At 47.4% G+C, this 16,208-nt stretch overlaps 1 long non-coding RNA gene across 1 annotated transcript; it reads right to left on the bottom strand.

Moving 5' to 3' along the window:
* Nucleotides 1-228: 228 nt before the first annotated feature.
* Nucleotides 229-10,735, bottom strand: LOC121498186. Its single transcript, XR_005989631.1, has 3 exons — nt 10,622-10,735; nt 8,892-9,045; nt 229-1,076 (listed from the first exon to the last, which is right to left on the bottom strand). It is a non-coding gene; the product is annotated as an uncharacterized LOC121498186 (long non-coding RNA).
* Between the last annotated feature and the right edge of the window lie 5,473 nt (nt 10,736-16,208).

Here is a 16,208-nt window from a genome sequence, read left to right as displayed (position 1 = left end):
TTTAGGAACGTTTTTTTTTTTTAAGATTTTATTTATTTATTCATGAGAGACACAGAGAAAGAGAGAGAGAGAGAGAGAGGCGGAGACACAGGAAGAGGAAGAAGCAGGCTCCATGCAGGGAGCCTGATGTGACTCAATCCCAGGACCCCAAGATTAGACCCTTAGCTGAAGGCAGGTGCCAAACTGCTGAGCCACCCAGCGTTTTTGGTTTCTTTTCTTTTCTTTTCTTTTCTTTTCTTTTCTTTTCTTTTTTTTTTTTTTTAAAGCAACCTGTGTTTTTGAAAATCGAGGGAATGTAACAACTCCTCTGCCCCAGCCTGAGGGAGAGCGCTCTGCTGAAAAGTGAGTGGCAGCAACTGAACAAGATAAAAAGGCAAATGTCTGCCTGAAGACTATGAGGGAGACAGTGAGGATGGCTTGAGGAAACCCAGGTCAGGAGACACACCTGTGGGTTCCACTCCAGCCTCCCACCACCACCAACACCCCTGGGAAGCCTCTGGTGCCGGTCCAAGGTAGTCCTTGGCCACCTCTGGGTGAGGCCACCTGATGCAGATGAGAGAGCCCAGGAGTGAGGAAACAGACCACTCTGTGGGTCCAGCTTAACTGTCATGATTTGGAGCTGTGTACACTGTACCCTCCCTGAGCCTCAGTTTCTTACAAGGAAAATCAAATCAATAATCATTATAAATCTCATTCCTTTGATACATGATACAATTTACACAGTGCTTTGTATGCATTATCCAATTTAAGAAAATACTACAGAGCGAAGCACTTTGAAAATAATAAAATGCTTAACATATGTAAGAAATTCTTTTCTTTCTTTGAAAACTGCTCTGGGTGGTTCCGCTATTGTTTAGTTAAGAGAATTATACAATTTTGAGACATGGTTCCTTATCTTGTGTAGACTGAAAGGCAATTAAACAATTATTCATGTCAGAATGTGAGGTAAGGAGAAGGCTGCTTCAAAGGGTCCACTTGACAAAGTGAAAAGCAGTTGAGTAGAAACAGAGAGCAGTATATAATTTCCTTCTGGAATATCCACTCCATATGGCCCAGAGCAAGAATTTCAAACTCATCTGTGGGGAGAAAGAGACAGAAATAAAAACATCAAATTTTTTGCTCTGATTTCTCTCAGCCATTTTCTGAATAGGCTATGAAAACCACCCATTCCTGTACACAGAAACCCACTGAGAGACTGCACGGATGTTTTTTTCTCTACGTGTAGGGATTGTTCAGTCATGAATTAATGTCTTTTTCCAAACAAAGGTGCAAACAACAAAAGTTGATCATACAGAGGGTGTTAAACTCTAGTATTCTCTTCATTGGCCTCTCCCACTTCCAACTGCCAAGAACAGAGGCAACCAGAGGACACAGTGTATTGAAGGCACCTACCCCATAGCCCACTGGCCGGGTAATGGGGACCCCAGCTCCCCTGGCAGAAGAATATTAAGTTTATGGCAAACACATTTGCACATATACCAATGCCAGCCCTCACTAGCACTGTTGCCTATTCACCCCAAGTCCCCATGTCCCCCTCAGCCTTTTACTTTTCTTCCATTAGGTGCTCTTGTACTCGGGTGCCCAGGGCATACAGAACCTTCTGCAGGCGTGCCCTGTTGAGACGAGTGGGTCCATTATCCATTCCCACATGTGTTCTTCACCCAACCTGGACCCTCATGGAGAAGCCAAACACAGTCCTCCATCCCAAAGTAATTTCAAAATAACTCCAATTTTTTACTCATTTTCCTAAAAACCAAAGGGGATCCACAGACATCGTCCATAGTATACTTTAAGGCAGTATCCTCTTCCATATATATATTTCCAGCCCACACCAAAGTTTCTCACTCCACAACTACACCCAAACCTCATCCAAACACCTGGCCCCCTGCCTCTTTTCTCTCCTCTCCCTGCACCTGGTTCCCACCCTATTCTATTTCTATAGCTTGACCCAATGTCTACCCCTGGAGGTTTTTTACTCTTTGGAAGAGGGTGTGGGTAACCACAGGGCGTGGCTGGGACAAGAGTGTCTGATGAGTTGAGTGGGTGAGTGGCTGAGTAGGGCTCGGAATACCACCCCCGCATAAGTGACTGTACCAGCCTCGAGTGCTTTAGTTCCTTGGACTCCTCCAAGCCATCCACCTGGGAGTGGTAACAACTTCAAAGCCTGAGCTCCTGCCTGGACTTCTGGGGGAATGGCAGCTCCAAGTAAAGCTCAGTTTGAAAGATCTGGAGACCTCTAAAGAAAGTTCTCCTTACTGCCCCCCTCCTCATCCCCACTGCAGCCCCTTCCCATTCTCCCTTTGGAAATCTACTTTTCCTGGCAGGAAAATGTGACGTAGATGGGCTTCCACTAGTGAGGAGTTTATTGTAAGCCCACCCCAAGGTCATGCCCCTCACGGAGCCCCACTGGGTAGAACTGCCCCTGGATGGAGCTGAGATTCACCATTGTGCTCACTTCTAGAATCTTTCTCATTACAGCCTCTGGGAGGTAGAGGGCACAGAATTGGAGAGAGGTGGGGGAAAGCTGGGACTTCTTTTTAACTAAATGTAACCTTGGCTACAAGGACAGCTGTTCCCGTTTGAAAGAATGTATCAAATGAGCATTTGGTGTGCCTAGTAAACCTTGCTGTAATACAGGCTTTTTAGCATTAGTCATCCTGCTGGGAAAGAAGTTAGAAGTTCAGAAATAAGGATATTGCAGAATGGGAGAATGGGACCGTGTGGTTCACGAAACCACAGGGGAAAGGGTGGAGAAGCAGCCGGTGCCGGCTTAAAGGTCACAAAGCATTATTTCTGCTTGCTATCCAGAGTCCAAGTGAAGTAAACTGAGAAGGTTAAGATCTAAGTGAAAATTAACTGTGAGGGTAACTGTACCATTCTGACTCTGAGAACACGTGTGCAGACCACCTCCCTCTCTTTCCATGAGCAGAGCTGAAGAAGGACTAGGTATTAACAAGGAGAGATATAAAGGGAAAAAATATTGGACACCTGGGTTGTTCAGTGGTTGAGCATCTGCCCTTGGCTCTGGTCGTGATCCCGGGGTCCTGGGATCGAGTCCTGTGTCGGGCTCCCCACAGGGAGCCTGCTTCTCCCTCTGCCTGTGTCTCTGTCTCTCTCTGTGTGTCTCTCATGAATAAGTAAATAAAATCTTTAAAAAAGAAGAAAAGGAAAGGAAAGGAAAAATGCTAATTATTGGTACAAAATGGCAAGAAAATCTGTAGAATTCATTTCCTTGCAGATTCTTGGAACAAGACAGATGTGTGAGTTAGGTACCGATGCTGCCTGGGAATGAACCAACTTCTTTCCCCAGGACTAGGAACTGTGCTGCGTGTAAGCCTGAGTTCTCAAGGTGGCCCTGGCCTGGGTGAGTCATTCTAGCAGTGCAGGGTGCCATAGGCTAATGCAAACCCATTGGCTCCGAGCCGCCCACACCTGGAAGGGCTGTGGGTGCTCTGACCTCCTTTTTCCTGGCAGAGTCTCTGGGAGGTCATATCCTCTTCTTGGTGATTAATAAAGATTTCTTGTCTCTCTCCAGCCTATGACTTAATGGCCTTAATTTGCCACCATTTCTGTTGCAGATGGTCAGGCTTGCATCTGTATCAGTCCAATCGTTCTTCCAGCTGTTGAGTTGGCTTTCCTGCACTGGATGTTCACAGAGAAGGGGGTAAGGAGCTCTCCTCACCAGTGCTTCTAATAAAAAGAGGGTCCCCTGCATTCTTAGCTTGTTGCTGCATTTCTGCTGTTGGAGCTAATCATACGTTTTCTGGCAACTGAAGGAAATACGTGGGCATCTTCCCGAGGACACCCAACACACCTCTCTCAACAACACTCAATTCGCACTCCAGGACAGATGTGATGAACAAGAAATCTATACCAAGGACTTTTCACATACAAGACACAATACTAAATGCTCTACAAGTATTAACTCGTTTGCTCTTTGCTTCAACCTATAATCATCATTATTCCTCTTCCAAAGATGAGGACACAGTTGGGCAGAGACTGGAAGCAGCCTGTCCTTCATGTTCAAGAGGAATTTTCACTGTGTCGCAGTACACAGTGCTCATTGTCATCATTCTGCCTGTCAAGTGTCCCTTGGGTCGTCAAGGCAGTAGGTTTCAGGGGATGTCACTGGTGTGCCTGGTGTGTAGGTGGACATTAGGCTCACTACATTACATGCACTGATAACTCTTGATTTTCCTTTGGTTACAGTGCAATTCAAAAATGCAGATAGGGGATCCCTGGGTGGCGCAGTGGTTTGGCGCCTGCCTTTGGCCCAGGGCGCGATCCTGGAGACCCGGGATCGAATCCCATGTCGGGTTCCCGGTGCATGGAGCCTGCTTCTCCCTCTGCCTTTGTCTCTGCCTCTCTCCCTCTCTCTCTGTATGACTATCATAAATAAATAAAAATTAAAAAAAAATGCAGATAAAAACTCAAGAATAGGAAAGGTAGCCCGAAGAACAACAAAGGCCAGGATCCCAAGTATTTAATATTCATGTTCTGTTCCGTGAGGACTCAGTCTTCTTAACAACCCTAGGAAGTGGGGACTATTACTGTCAGGAGTTACTTAGACAATTAGGTAATCAGGGTCAGGGTCCTCAACAAGAAGATATGGAGTCAGGACAGCTCAAATAAAAAGTACTACCACCCACTTTGCAGCTTAGACAGGACCCCACTGGCATTCTGCTTTGCAGCCTTTGTAGAAGTGACTTCCGGAAAAGGTCCTAAATAAGACAATTAACCACAAGGCATTTGTCCTTACTGCAGCCAAGGGGCAGTTAAGCCCCCAGACACCAGGAAAAAAAAAAAAAAAAAAAAAGGACCATCAGCATGTTGACATTAACCTAATAAGTAGACAGATCCATGACCCAAGCCCTGATCGGCACAACTCAGCACACCCTGCTTGTTTAAGATTGTTCCACAAAAGAGCTCATAAAACCCCTAAACTTAGGAACTCTGAGGGCAACTCTCTCGGGTCCCCCTCCCTCTCCAAGAGCTTTATACTGTTGCTTAATAAACTTTGCTTTACTGACCCAAAGTCAGATTCCCCCAGCAGAAATTCATCTGGTCTACCTTTTCATTCTCTGAAGGGTGTTACCAGAACCCCGGGCACTAAAGGCAGAGAAATCCTGCAATATTGCTATCCCCATTTTATAGGCACAGAGAAGTTAAGTAACTTGCACAAGATTGCACAGCTCTTAAGTGGAGAGGCCAGCATTCAAACCCAGCAATGTGAGCCTGTTCCTTGCAAATGCCAAATACAGTAAATCTTTCAATCTTCTTGTTTCTTATCACACTTCAGAAAAGAATACACTGAAAACATCAGAATTAAAATAGGATGTGAGAAGTAGCTAAAACAAGGGCTCCAGTCCAAGGAGTAGTGTGGGGAGACCAGGCTTGGTCCCTTCTCTCCGTTCAACAAGAACATGATACTAGATATAAAAGTGTAACCAAAGTTACACCAAAAGTGTAACTTGCCTCTTGCAAAGAGGCAAGCCGGCAAGTGCCCTGAGAAGGACACACATACAGCCATGTAGGAGCTTAGGTAACAAAAGACTCCCCCGACCCATTCCTTAACAGAAGAGGCACCTTTAAATTAGGTCTCGAGGGCAGCTCAACGGTTTAGCACCACCTTCAGCCCAGGGCCTGATCCTGGAGACCAGGGATGGAGTCCCATGTCAGTCTCCCTGCATGGAGCCTGCTTCTCCCTCTGCCTGTGTCTCTGCCTGTCTCTCTGTGTGTGTATCTCTCATGAATAAATTTAAAAAATAAAATAAAATAAAAATCTTTAAAAAAAAAATTAGGTCTTGAACAATCACTAGCATCTCCATGGGTGGACACGAGCGTTGAAAGCTGAAAAACAACTTTGTGGCAGCAGTATTCTGGGGTCCAGAAATAGTTACTGGGATTCCTCCAAGGAGGACAGAAGAGATGATTCCAACAAGAAAAGATGCCAGGATTTACAAGAATGCAGGTGAAGTTAGCAACATTTCCAGCATACACAGGGCCTCCAAAAAGCCTTCAGTAATGAATGGCCCAGGGGACAGAAGAACTACATCTGTCTGGGGGAAACCTAGGTGGCTATTTGCCATGATGTCCTGATTTACACCTGCTATCCTGGCATCCCATCCAGTGAGTAGCCCTGTCCACCCTCAAAAGAGACCTTGCATGGACAGTAAATTATGTGTCTACCCTGTACCTGGCAAACTGAAAAAGTCAAGAGGTAGGGCCCAATATTTAGGCGTATGAAAAATGCTTAGGAGGTTATGTCTTCAAAAGTCTGTGACACAATGCTAGCTAAGCGTTATAAGGAAGATAGGGTCATTGGCATTTGTACTTGTAAGCAATTGTAACCACAGTTAGTTTTGACAGCCAGGACCAGTTATTCTTCCCCCCACCTTATTTGGTCTGGGCCCAATTTTACACAAAATAACCCCAGCCAGTACCTATCACAAAGATATACAGGAAGGGCCAGCTCTTTGATAAATATCCCATCTATCCACAGCCAGTTATAGCAAGGAGAAAGCTTACAGCAGGTTTAAAACACACTCTGACACAAACTGATAATGCTAATTTTTATCCAGCCACACTTTTGAGTTTAAAATAACTGAATTCAAAGAAGTTAATTAAAACCAGATAGAGTTGTCAGGGAGTTTAAAAATCAAACACTGAGGACTTTGAAACAATGAGACTTACTACCTCTGTGGTAGACAAGTGAGCTAGTTTTTGCAGAGGAGCCAGCCTATTTGTATAGGGGCTAAAATACTTTCAGAAAAGAAAGAAAATTGCAAAGTGTTTGCAGAGCAGAGAGCTCCACAAGGAGGAGGCGTTTCTAACCATCCTTTCAACTTGGAAGTAGAATCTGTCTGCAGGGCTCCCCCAGGGGTGAGTGCAGACTCCTTTAGTGAAGTCTTATTTAGTTGATTGATGCTACGTTGCTGCTGGGTTTTATTACTATGTGAAGTTGAAGGCATCTGATATTAAGGCATCTTAAACTTCAAGCCTGGCCATGCATGCTCGCACTTACACTTGCCTGTGTTGGTCAGCTACTCTATTGATATTTAGCTTGTGTGTTTGTGCCATCCTCCAATATGTGAGGTGTGCTTTGAGCATTGAGACAGGGAACCTGCTCTTTCTCGGACTCTCTTCTGATTCTTCTGTTGTTTGTTCATTGGAAAAAAATAACAAATAATGATAAAAGTTATTAATAAATTGTCCTCCCCCCCCACCCCTCCCCACCCCACCCCCCGCCAAAGCCTTATATTTAAAAGAATGTGGAATGAAAGCAATGAAAATAAAGCAACTTGAACTAATTTACGCTATGAATAGGGAATATGGACTTTGGACCTTCCTTAATTTTGGATTCCAGATTCCAAACATTTCATAAATAAAATATGACTAGCTGCATGAAATTGCAAGGTATGTACCCTGTGAATTATATACACAGAGAGAGGTTGTTTTAAAAAGTTCCTGCTGGCAAAGTCAGACTTCTCATTGCCACTTTTAACCTTGTCAAATAAAATCATTCCAGATCGGGAGGTTGGAGAGACTTCATGGTACATTTTAATATGAAAGCTTAAAATTTGCACTCTAGAGTAGGAGAAAATCTGATTACATTCATTTACTCTCTATTAGGGTCATCACACCTAGCTATATTTTTAAAGCAAAAAAAGCATGTCATTTCCTTTGTACATGTATCATATAAATGAACATTTGGAAGTTGGTATCAGGTGTCAGTAAAATGCCATAGGACAGAAATAAGATCACCTATATAAAATATACCTATATATAAATTGCACTTTTATAAATGCACATCTTTTTATCCTAATAAATATTATGAAATTTACACATAAAAGGTTATCTCATAAATAAAATCCAAGTTAGTTTCAGATGCTGAGGGTCTGAGAAGACCTCACTCTGGGGAAGAAAAAAAGCCTTCAAACATATTTGTTTTATTCCTAGATAATTCCTGCATACTTAAAATGGGGTAAGTTGGGAAAATGGCATAAAATGCTATAACAGAAATCCCTGAGGGAAAGCATGAAACTATTTAATTAGTCGGGTAGCTATTTTCATAGTCAAGGGATGCTGAAAACATTGAGCTTATTGCAAACACATATCAACCTTTCTTCAGAATCAAGTGGATAGAGAGTGCTTGAGTGAAAGGTTCAGTTCCAAATCCTCAGATACAAGTTACATGAACACGAACACCCACTGAACTCTGACTGTGTGCCAAGTACTGTTAGCTCCTGAGAGATAAATGAACAATACTGTAGAGGGCTAAGGGGTGACCCCCCAAAAGAAAGATACAACTATAGCCTAATCCCTAGAAACTGTGACTGGGATCTTATTTGGAAAAAGAGTCTTTGCAAATGTAATAAGTGAAGGACTTTTTAGAAGAGCTCATGCTGGATAGCTGTGTGGTCCCTAAATTCAATGACAAGCATTGTCCTAAGAGATGCACAGGAAGGAGGAGACAAAGAGACAGGAGTGGTACAGCCACAGGTCATGGAATATCTGGAGTGAGTCACCAGAAGCTGGAAGGAGTAGGAAGGCTTCTCCCCTAAAGCCTTCAGAGGGAGTCACAACTGAGCTAATGCCTTCACTCTGGATCTCTGGCCTCCAGAACTGTGAGAGAATAAATTTCTATTGTTTTTAAGCCACCAAGTCTGTATCCGTTTGTTACCAGCTCCAGGAGACTAATACAAACACCATCTCAACATCCAGGAGCTTAAAGACAATATTCAGGGCAGGGAAAGGTCCGATAAAATTTACTTTATAAGTAGCTTCTTCAGAACAAAGAAAACAATAGGCAGAAAAAAAATTTTTTTTTTGATTAATGGTATGTGTGATTTTTTTGAAAATTCAAGCTAGATGGGGCTCCCACATCCAACCTTGAGCGCTGGAGTCCTGGGCTGCCTGGAGTTGGGTCCGAGATCACGGCACAGTGTCTTTCCCAGCAAAGCTGGAGTGGTCTTTGCAAGGGGCCCCGAGGAACAGGCTTGAGGAGGAAATACTTTCTTGCACGTGCTTATTGGTATACAGCCTCTGCAGAATAAGGGATATGACGGTTGTTGTGCACGCTGGGGTGGGCCTGGGCTACACCCACTGCATGCACGCGGGCTTCAGGCCAGGACTGGGTGTGTCCGGCACACTGGTGAATTGGACTGGATCCAACAGTTAAGAAAGCAGGACTAAGAAAATTCTTGCAAGACAATTCTTTCCTGGGAGGATTCTTCCTCAGAGGCCCAGGCATGGACTTCTGAAGTCTGTAAACATCTGTCTCTGAAGTGCTGGCATGTGTGCCTGTGCTCTTCTGGGACCTCACCTTTTCCAAAGGCTCTATACCCTTCCCTCACCTCGCCCCCATAGTAGTTAGGGTTTGTGTCCTCAGAACCCAGAGGAACTCAGAGAGCATGATGCCTCAGGACAGCCTCCATTGTCAGAGAAGAGCAGGCTTTCCAGGTACAAAGATGCAGCTTTGACCCAGAGGGGCAGGGCTGGGTCCAAGGTGATGAGAGAAGACCTAAGCAATAATCGAAAGGCTGAGAAATGAGAGCCCAAACAGCCTGGCTTCGGGGGTCCCATGAGGGCCTAAGGAATTCTCCATCCCTCCACCTTGCACCCAGGAAAGGGTGAGCACACTGAGCCTTCTGGAGCCACCAGTGGAGAATGCCTGCACCTGCAGCACAGCATGCTCGTGAGATGCCCCTGGAGACACCCAGAAACCTGCAGGTAAAGCTGAGCACCCTGCTGCAGGAGGTAATGGGGTCAAGCAGAATTCAGGTCGTAATGTTTTATAAACCCCTTTCCTCCCACAGACATGGGAACATTTGGGTGACACACCACTATGTCACAGGATCTGTACCCCCCAAAAGACTACACAAATGTACCTATGTCAATCGGTGCTCATTACATTGGTGACACATTTTAATATTCAACCCCATTTGCAAAAATCCCTGCTCAGATTCTCGTGACCGACACAAGAACGGTAATGCTCATTCCCTAACGTGCCCAGAGGACTAGAATATTCCCTGAACACTACAGAATGAATGAAGAACCGCTCTGTGCATGTGGAGAGCCCAGGGGTTATGAGAACTCGCGCATCCCCAGGGACCGTGATTGCACGGCATCTCCAGAGTGCTGGTCTGGGAGACCTGCTGTGTGGACGGTAGGCAGGCCAGGCCCTCCGCCCTCCAGGGCTGCGCCCGGTGCTCTGCTCCACAACCCAGAGCCTTTGCCTCGAGGTAAACTAGAAAGTAGGCTCTTTTCTCAAAACACTTACAAAAAACCCCAAACCCAAACCCCAAATGCCAAGTTGCCGTTTTTTGCTTTTTTTTTTTTTTTTTTACGCTCCCATGAGAGCCAGGTAAGGGCTAGAATTTACATTTACACAGGATGGTTTTTTGATAAAATAGAAAAGGAGCTTAGGGAGTTTCCATTTTGTGATTTGTTTAAAAAACAAAAAAGCTAAAGCCTCAGCCCTAGTCTCTATTGAAAAGGGGCGGAAAAACCGGCAGAAAAGAGGAACTTGTTGCAAAGTGGAGTGAATGCTGGCTTCTTCCCTCCGGCCCACTCCAGCCCGTCACCATGGAGATTCCTGAAGGTTCCAGGAATGACTCACGCGATTCGCTGGCGAAGCCTTTGAAATGGAAGCAGCACCGCGGCACAAAGACGAAGTTAGATGCAGCCCTTGAAGAATGAGCCTTTGACTTCTGACTGACTGACGCCGGGATGTGGCCTCAGCGCTGCAGACAGCTCGGCCTTCCCTCGGCCCCGGCCTCTTACCAGGGCACTTGCTCACCAGAGCAAAGATCACAAAACACTTTAGCCTCGGATGAGGCTGTCCCCACTGTGGGAGAAACAGGGGTGTCAGCCCCACCTGGGAGGGCAAAGGCTTGAAAGGGGAGGTGGCCTGGAGGCTGGGGTGGGAGTGGGGTGGGAGGCCTGGCTCAGAGCCTAGGGAAGGCCGGTTCCAGAAGCACAGGGCCGGGAGTCCACACAGGAGAATGGGGTGATCAGCATCTTCCCGAGGAGACTCCCCTGCCACGTACCCGGGGGCTTCTTTCTTCAGGACCTCACTGACACAGCAGGGCCTCTTTCCCCAGGGCACCATGTCAGCGCCCCACCTCAGGGGTGACCCCGGGTGCCACTGGCTGCTGCCTGTGCCCTAGGTGCCCCGGGGCGCTCCCTGCCAGGGGACTTGTCTGAGGCGTTGGGGCTCCCTTGGGCAGCTGTCATGACCAGCTGGGCTGTCCCCGGCTAACGGCTCCAACGCCTGCCAGCCACAGGGGAAAACCTAAGGACACGGAGAAATTTCTGGCCTTGTCTCAGACTGAACAAAAGCACTAGTCTGAGACCCCGAGCGAACACACCAGGTTTGCCTCCACCACACTTTTCCAAGACAGAAGCTCACCAGAATTCGAGTCCAAGAGGCAGGAAACTGCCCCCTTTCTTCCCTCGAAGGGGAGAACCAAGGGGGAAGACGTGTGCTCTTTCCTCCTCGCCCCTAAATCTACATGCTGGTGACTGCAGACCTGCTTAAGCAGGCAAACAAATAAGAAATAAAGGTCTGAGCAGAAGCCCCAGACGTCTCCTCTCAACTATTTATTCTGATTTCTCGACAAGTGAGTTAATTGGATGGGCCCCCGTGACAGACATTCCATACTAAAATTCATAGCTTTCTGCCAAAACAACATATTGTGTGCTGCTATATTTTCCACGTTGGAACTTGGAACTGACGTGGATCCTGAGCAGTTTTATGTGGGAAAAGGGAGACCGAAGGCGTAGAAACGCAGGCGGCAGCTCCAGAGGTTCCAGGCCAGCCTGGGAAGGGCAGCAGCCTGTCCCCTGCCCTCGGCCACAGCACCTGCTTCTTTGCTATTTCCTCACTGCTGGGGCTTTACAGGGTTGCGGTTCAAAGGAAGCCACAGGGAGTGAAGAGCAGATGCATCCCCAGCTGGGGCCTCCCTGAAGCCTGGGAAGGCCTCCATGGGCCTGGCCGTGCCTGGCACATTCAAGTCCCTGCCATGAGACCCTGTCCCTTGTCCCCAGCCCTGTGCTCAGGGCCCAGAAACAGGCACCTGGATTTGGGGGGACAGTATGGTGCCTGCTGACTGCTTCCCCATGGAGGCAGGGCTGGTCCTGGCTGCCCAGAGGGAAAGGCATGGGCAGGAGCAGGCTCAGGGCTCCAGGCAGGTGCTGGCCAACCTTCAGTGACCCATCTGCAGCCCCCAGTGCTGTCTGGTGGCTTCCCTTCCCTTTCATACTCCCATAATCCAGCGATGTTTCCCCTCTGAAATATATCTCTCTTCATTTTCCAGGATTTTCTATCTCAGCATCCTGCCATCCATCTGCCAGGGTCCCTTAGTGTCCACCATCCTCTTGCCTCCTGGGCCCTTTCTCTGGTCCCCTCACATTCAAGGAGCACCATGTAGTGATGCCAGGGCCGTGGCTCTCCTCCCAATACTTGGGGCTGCCCCCGCCCCCACTTCTCCACCCTCTGTAGCATGTGCTCTCAGCACTAAACAGGCAGAGACAGGCCGCAGCCTCCCTGGGAGGCAGCAGCCTTGAGCTTTGCTTCCCACTGCAGGCCCCAGAACACTGAGCAGCGAGCAAGCAGATGCCAGCCTGGAGTGTACTTGCCAGAGACAAAAAGCAAGCCCCTGACTCCGCAGAGCTGCAGAGCCCCACCCGCTTACCCCGGTGTGCACCACTGAGCATTGTGGGTTTTCCAGACCTCTGCTGTCACTCTTTCCCTGCTCCCAAAGGGGTTCACCTATATGACTCCATACAGCGTTCTTCTCCACGAACTCAAGGAACACCTAAGAGCATCCTCCTCATTCTAGAGTGAACTCCTTGGTGTGGGGTCCTCCCTCCAGCTCTCTTGATGCACCATCTCACTTTTCTCCCTGGCTCACCTCACCCCTGAGCCTCCGGTTTGGAGTCTCGGTCCTCTTGTGGTCCCTTCTCCCCTAAAGCTACCCTATCTCTGGGCAACCTCACCCGCGTTTGGCTGCCACTGCTGCTTCCATGTGGAGACTCTCCAACCAAGAATCCAAACCCACACATCAATGTCCGGCTGGACCTCTACCTCAAAGTTCTGAGGTCACTTAAATTCAGTGTGTAATGAATTAAACAGAGCACCTATCTCTCAACCCTGTTCTTTCTCTGGTGTCACCTGTCTTGATGAACTGCCCCACTATGCACCAGTCACCCAGACACTGGAGCCACCCCAGATCCTCCTTCCCATCATCACCACCATGCCTGGTCTGTCACCTGAAGTGGACCTGCCGAACTACCACATGCCAGGGCCTGAGCTGAGCACTTAGAGCATTCCACTCACTTCCCACCACACTCGAGAGGAAACACTATCTTAATCCCTATCTTAAAGATGAGAACGTCAAGATTTAGAAAGACTAACAAACGAGCCCCAAAGCTCACAAGTGGGGAGCAGTGGCATTGAGAACCACACTCGGATGAGCTGAACCCAGAAGAGATGCACGGTTGTCCCTGCACTCAGCCAGAGCCTGCTCTGCACAGGAGAGGACCCGCGAGCTAGAGAGAAGCCATCTCATAAGGGAGAAAACCAAGGTTCAAAGCCATTGGAGACCTGCCCTGGGCCCGCCAGAGCTACAACTCTTCTCAAGCCTTTGAGGGAATGCTTCCAGAGCATTCAACCCTGCTTTCTGCTGTTAAATGCCAACTGAGTTTAACATTCTTGTGTGAGTGATGGTTATTCCCGCGATGGTGAACAGTTGTTCTGAATTTCCACTGACAGAGAATAAAAAGATATAGTATAAGTTGCAGCATGAAAGATCTCCGTTAGACTGTACTCCCTTGCTAAGAGTGTCTAGGAAACCTCTCTCATACTCTTGTGGGAAATCCTTACAAATGGCTCAGAGACCTGGTATAGGAATGAGTTTGGAAGAATCCACAATGAAGGTAGCTCCACCACTATTTACCACAGGCCTTTGGCCTGTACACACATTTGATTTGGCACCTCTAGTGTTTCATGAAAATCCCAATTTCTGGCTTCTCTTGAAAGATCAGTTGGTATGACCACCCTGGGCTCTCTGTCCCAGTTGGCAACAGCTCCTGGTAGAGCAGGGGCAGCCCGGCTCCTTGGACAGGGCCCGCTCACTCCAGCTGCTCAGCCGCTCCAGCCAGCTTAGCTACTGATGTTACCTTCCTGGCCTCTTTAGCATGGTGAGGTGGTGACATCAGACGACACTAGGAAGGGTCAGTCTTTCATATGTAGACAAAATCTGACCTGTGCCAAACTTTGTTAGACAGCATTAGCGCACAGACTGCAAGTTGCTTTGCTTTTGGATTAGAGGGCCTGATTGCCACACTCCCATTTTATTTCTCCATGAAAATACAGCTGAATCCAGTTATCTTCCTGCTTACCTTCTGAGTAAAATCAGAAGTATTTGCCAGGTGTGGAAATACAAACGTATTTCTCAGAATTGCCAACTTCACTGCATTGAGTCACATGTTGATCTCTGCCTAATGAAAAATCCAGAGCAGGCTGGAGTCTGATAGATAGAGCCCAATCGGCTGTTTACTCTGGTGCTAATCACAATCATGTTTACAGGAAAATGCCCTCATCTGCTTCCAGCAGCTCCAGCCACTCAGCCATGTGAGAGCTGTCTTCAAAGTCAATTGCCTGTCATTTTGCTGATTTATGTTGAGCAACTGCAAGGACCCCTCGAGGTATTTGTAGCTAGCTTGATGATTCCCGGCTTATAAAGTGGCAGTGGGCAGAGTATTTCAGTTCAAATTCCCATCAAGACAGAATTTAAATCCCTAGCTCTGCTGCTCATATTTGCAATGTGAGCACTTCAGATAAGCAGAAACCATCATACCCTAAATGCTGGGGGATGTACAACCTGGGTTTCTTCAAATGGAGAAGCCTGAACCCAAATCTTCTAGACCGTGGCTAGCAAAGTGATTCTAACAGTCTTTAAAATCGTGATCACATATGCTGTTTCCCAAGAAATACTGATGATGGAGGCAGGATGGAGACTATCAGGTAAGATTGGAGAAGCATTCTCTTACTGCCTGCCTGGATTCTAACATTTCTGCTGGCAAAATCTAATTTCTGTGGAATAACTCGCCTCTTTTAAAAATGAAAATATTACTGGAAAGGGTGACCTATTTGATTACTAACCCATTAGCTTCTGGTTTAACTTCATTTTTAATGGGGCACAACCTCCCTTCTATGGCGATGCCGTCTCAACACCTACCCTCCTCCCCCACCCCGCCCCCCGGGGTTCCCCCCAGGAAAGTGCTGGAAGGTTCCAGATCCCAGGGAGCTGGCCCTTTTCTACTGATGCTGAAAGGTGAGACTGCAGGTTCTTTCTGAGAATCACCACATCCTGCGGGGATACTGTCCCAGCACCGAACCTCCAGAAGGTGAAAATGGATGCATCTTTTATGTCCTCCCTTACAGCATTTGAAAGTTGAACATGGATGATTTAAGATTGCCCACGGCTTACATTACCTGCATTTCTGCATTGCTTGCTCATTCAGCATCTCCGATAATAAAGCCGCACAATGTTAGGGCTGAAGGGAGATCCAGAGGTCTAGATCAGCCCCTTTGGGTCCAGTGACATCCCCCAAATAGGTAGAGCTCAGGGATCCTTAAGAACCCAGACATGTGAGAGACTGAGTCATCCAAATTGAGGCCAGCTCCAAAAAGAGTGCCATTGACTCATCCTCCCGTCATCGTTCTCCTACTCTCTCTTACAGAAAGTGTGTGTTTCTTCCATTTAGAAGAAGACTGCTCAGATGTACTATGCCATTACCTTCTTTACCCTTCTCTTTATAATTCAGCCACCTTTCTCCGGGTTTCTGTCACCTACCCTAATTAGCCAGCTCCAACCTAGCTATCTGTCTTCGTGCCACGCAGGGTGCTTTTCTGCAGCTGGCCTCATCGTCCTTGGACAGCTTTCACACATCTCTCCCTCTTCCCCTTCAGCTTACAAAACTGGGTTCCTGGCTCCCTTGCCGGTGTGCTGTGATGCCCGGGGCCTGCCACTGGGTGGCAGTGTTTCAGAGCAGTCCCCAGCCCTGCGACGTGGCCTTGGGCTGGGTTGGGCTGCTAAGGGTTTGTCTTTTCCAGCACAAACAGGGCTGTGGAAACAGGCAGAGCATAGGGAGCCGCTCCTGGTGCTGGGGGAAATCGAGTATTAGATATTATGGTAACG

Source organism: Vulpes lagopus, chromosome 8 (assembly GCF_018345385.1).
Source record: "Vulpes lagopus strain Blue_001 chromosome 8, ASM1834538v1, whole genome shotgun sequence".
NCBI classification, from domain to species: domain Eukaryota; kingdom Metazoa; phylum Chordata; class Mammalia; order Carnivora; family Canidae; genus Vulpes; species Vulpes lagopus.
This window is presented reverse-complemented; position numbering and strand designations above follow the sequence as displayed.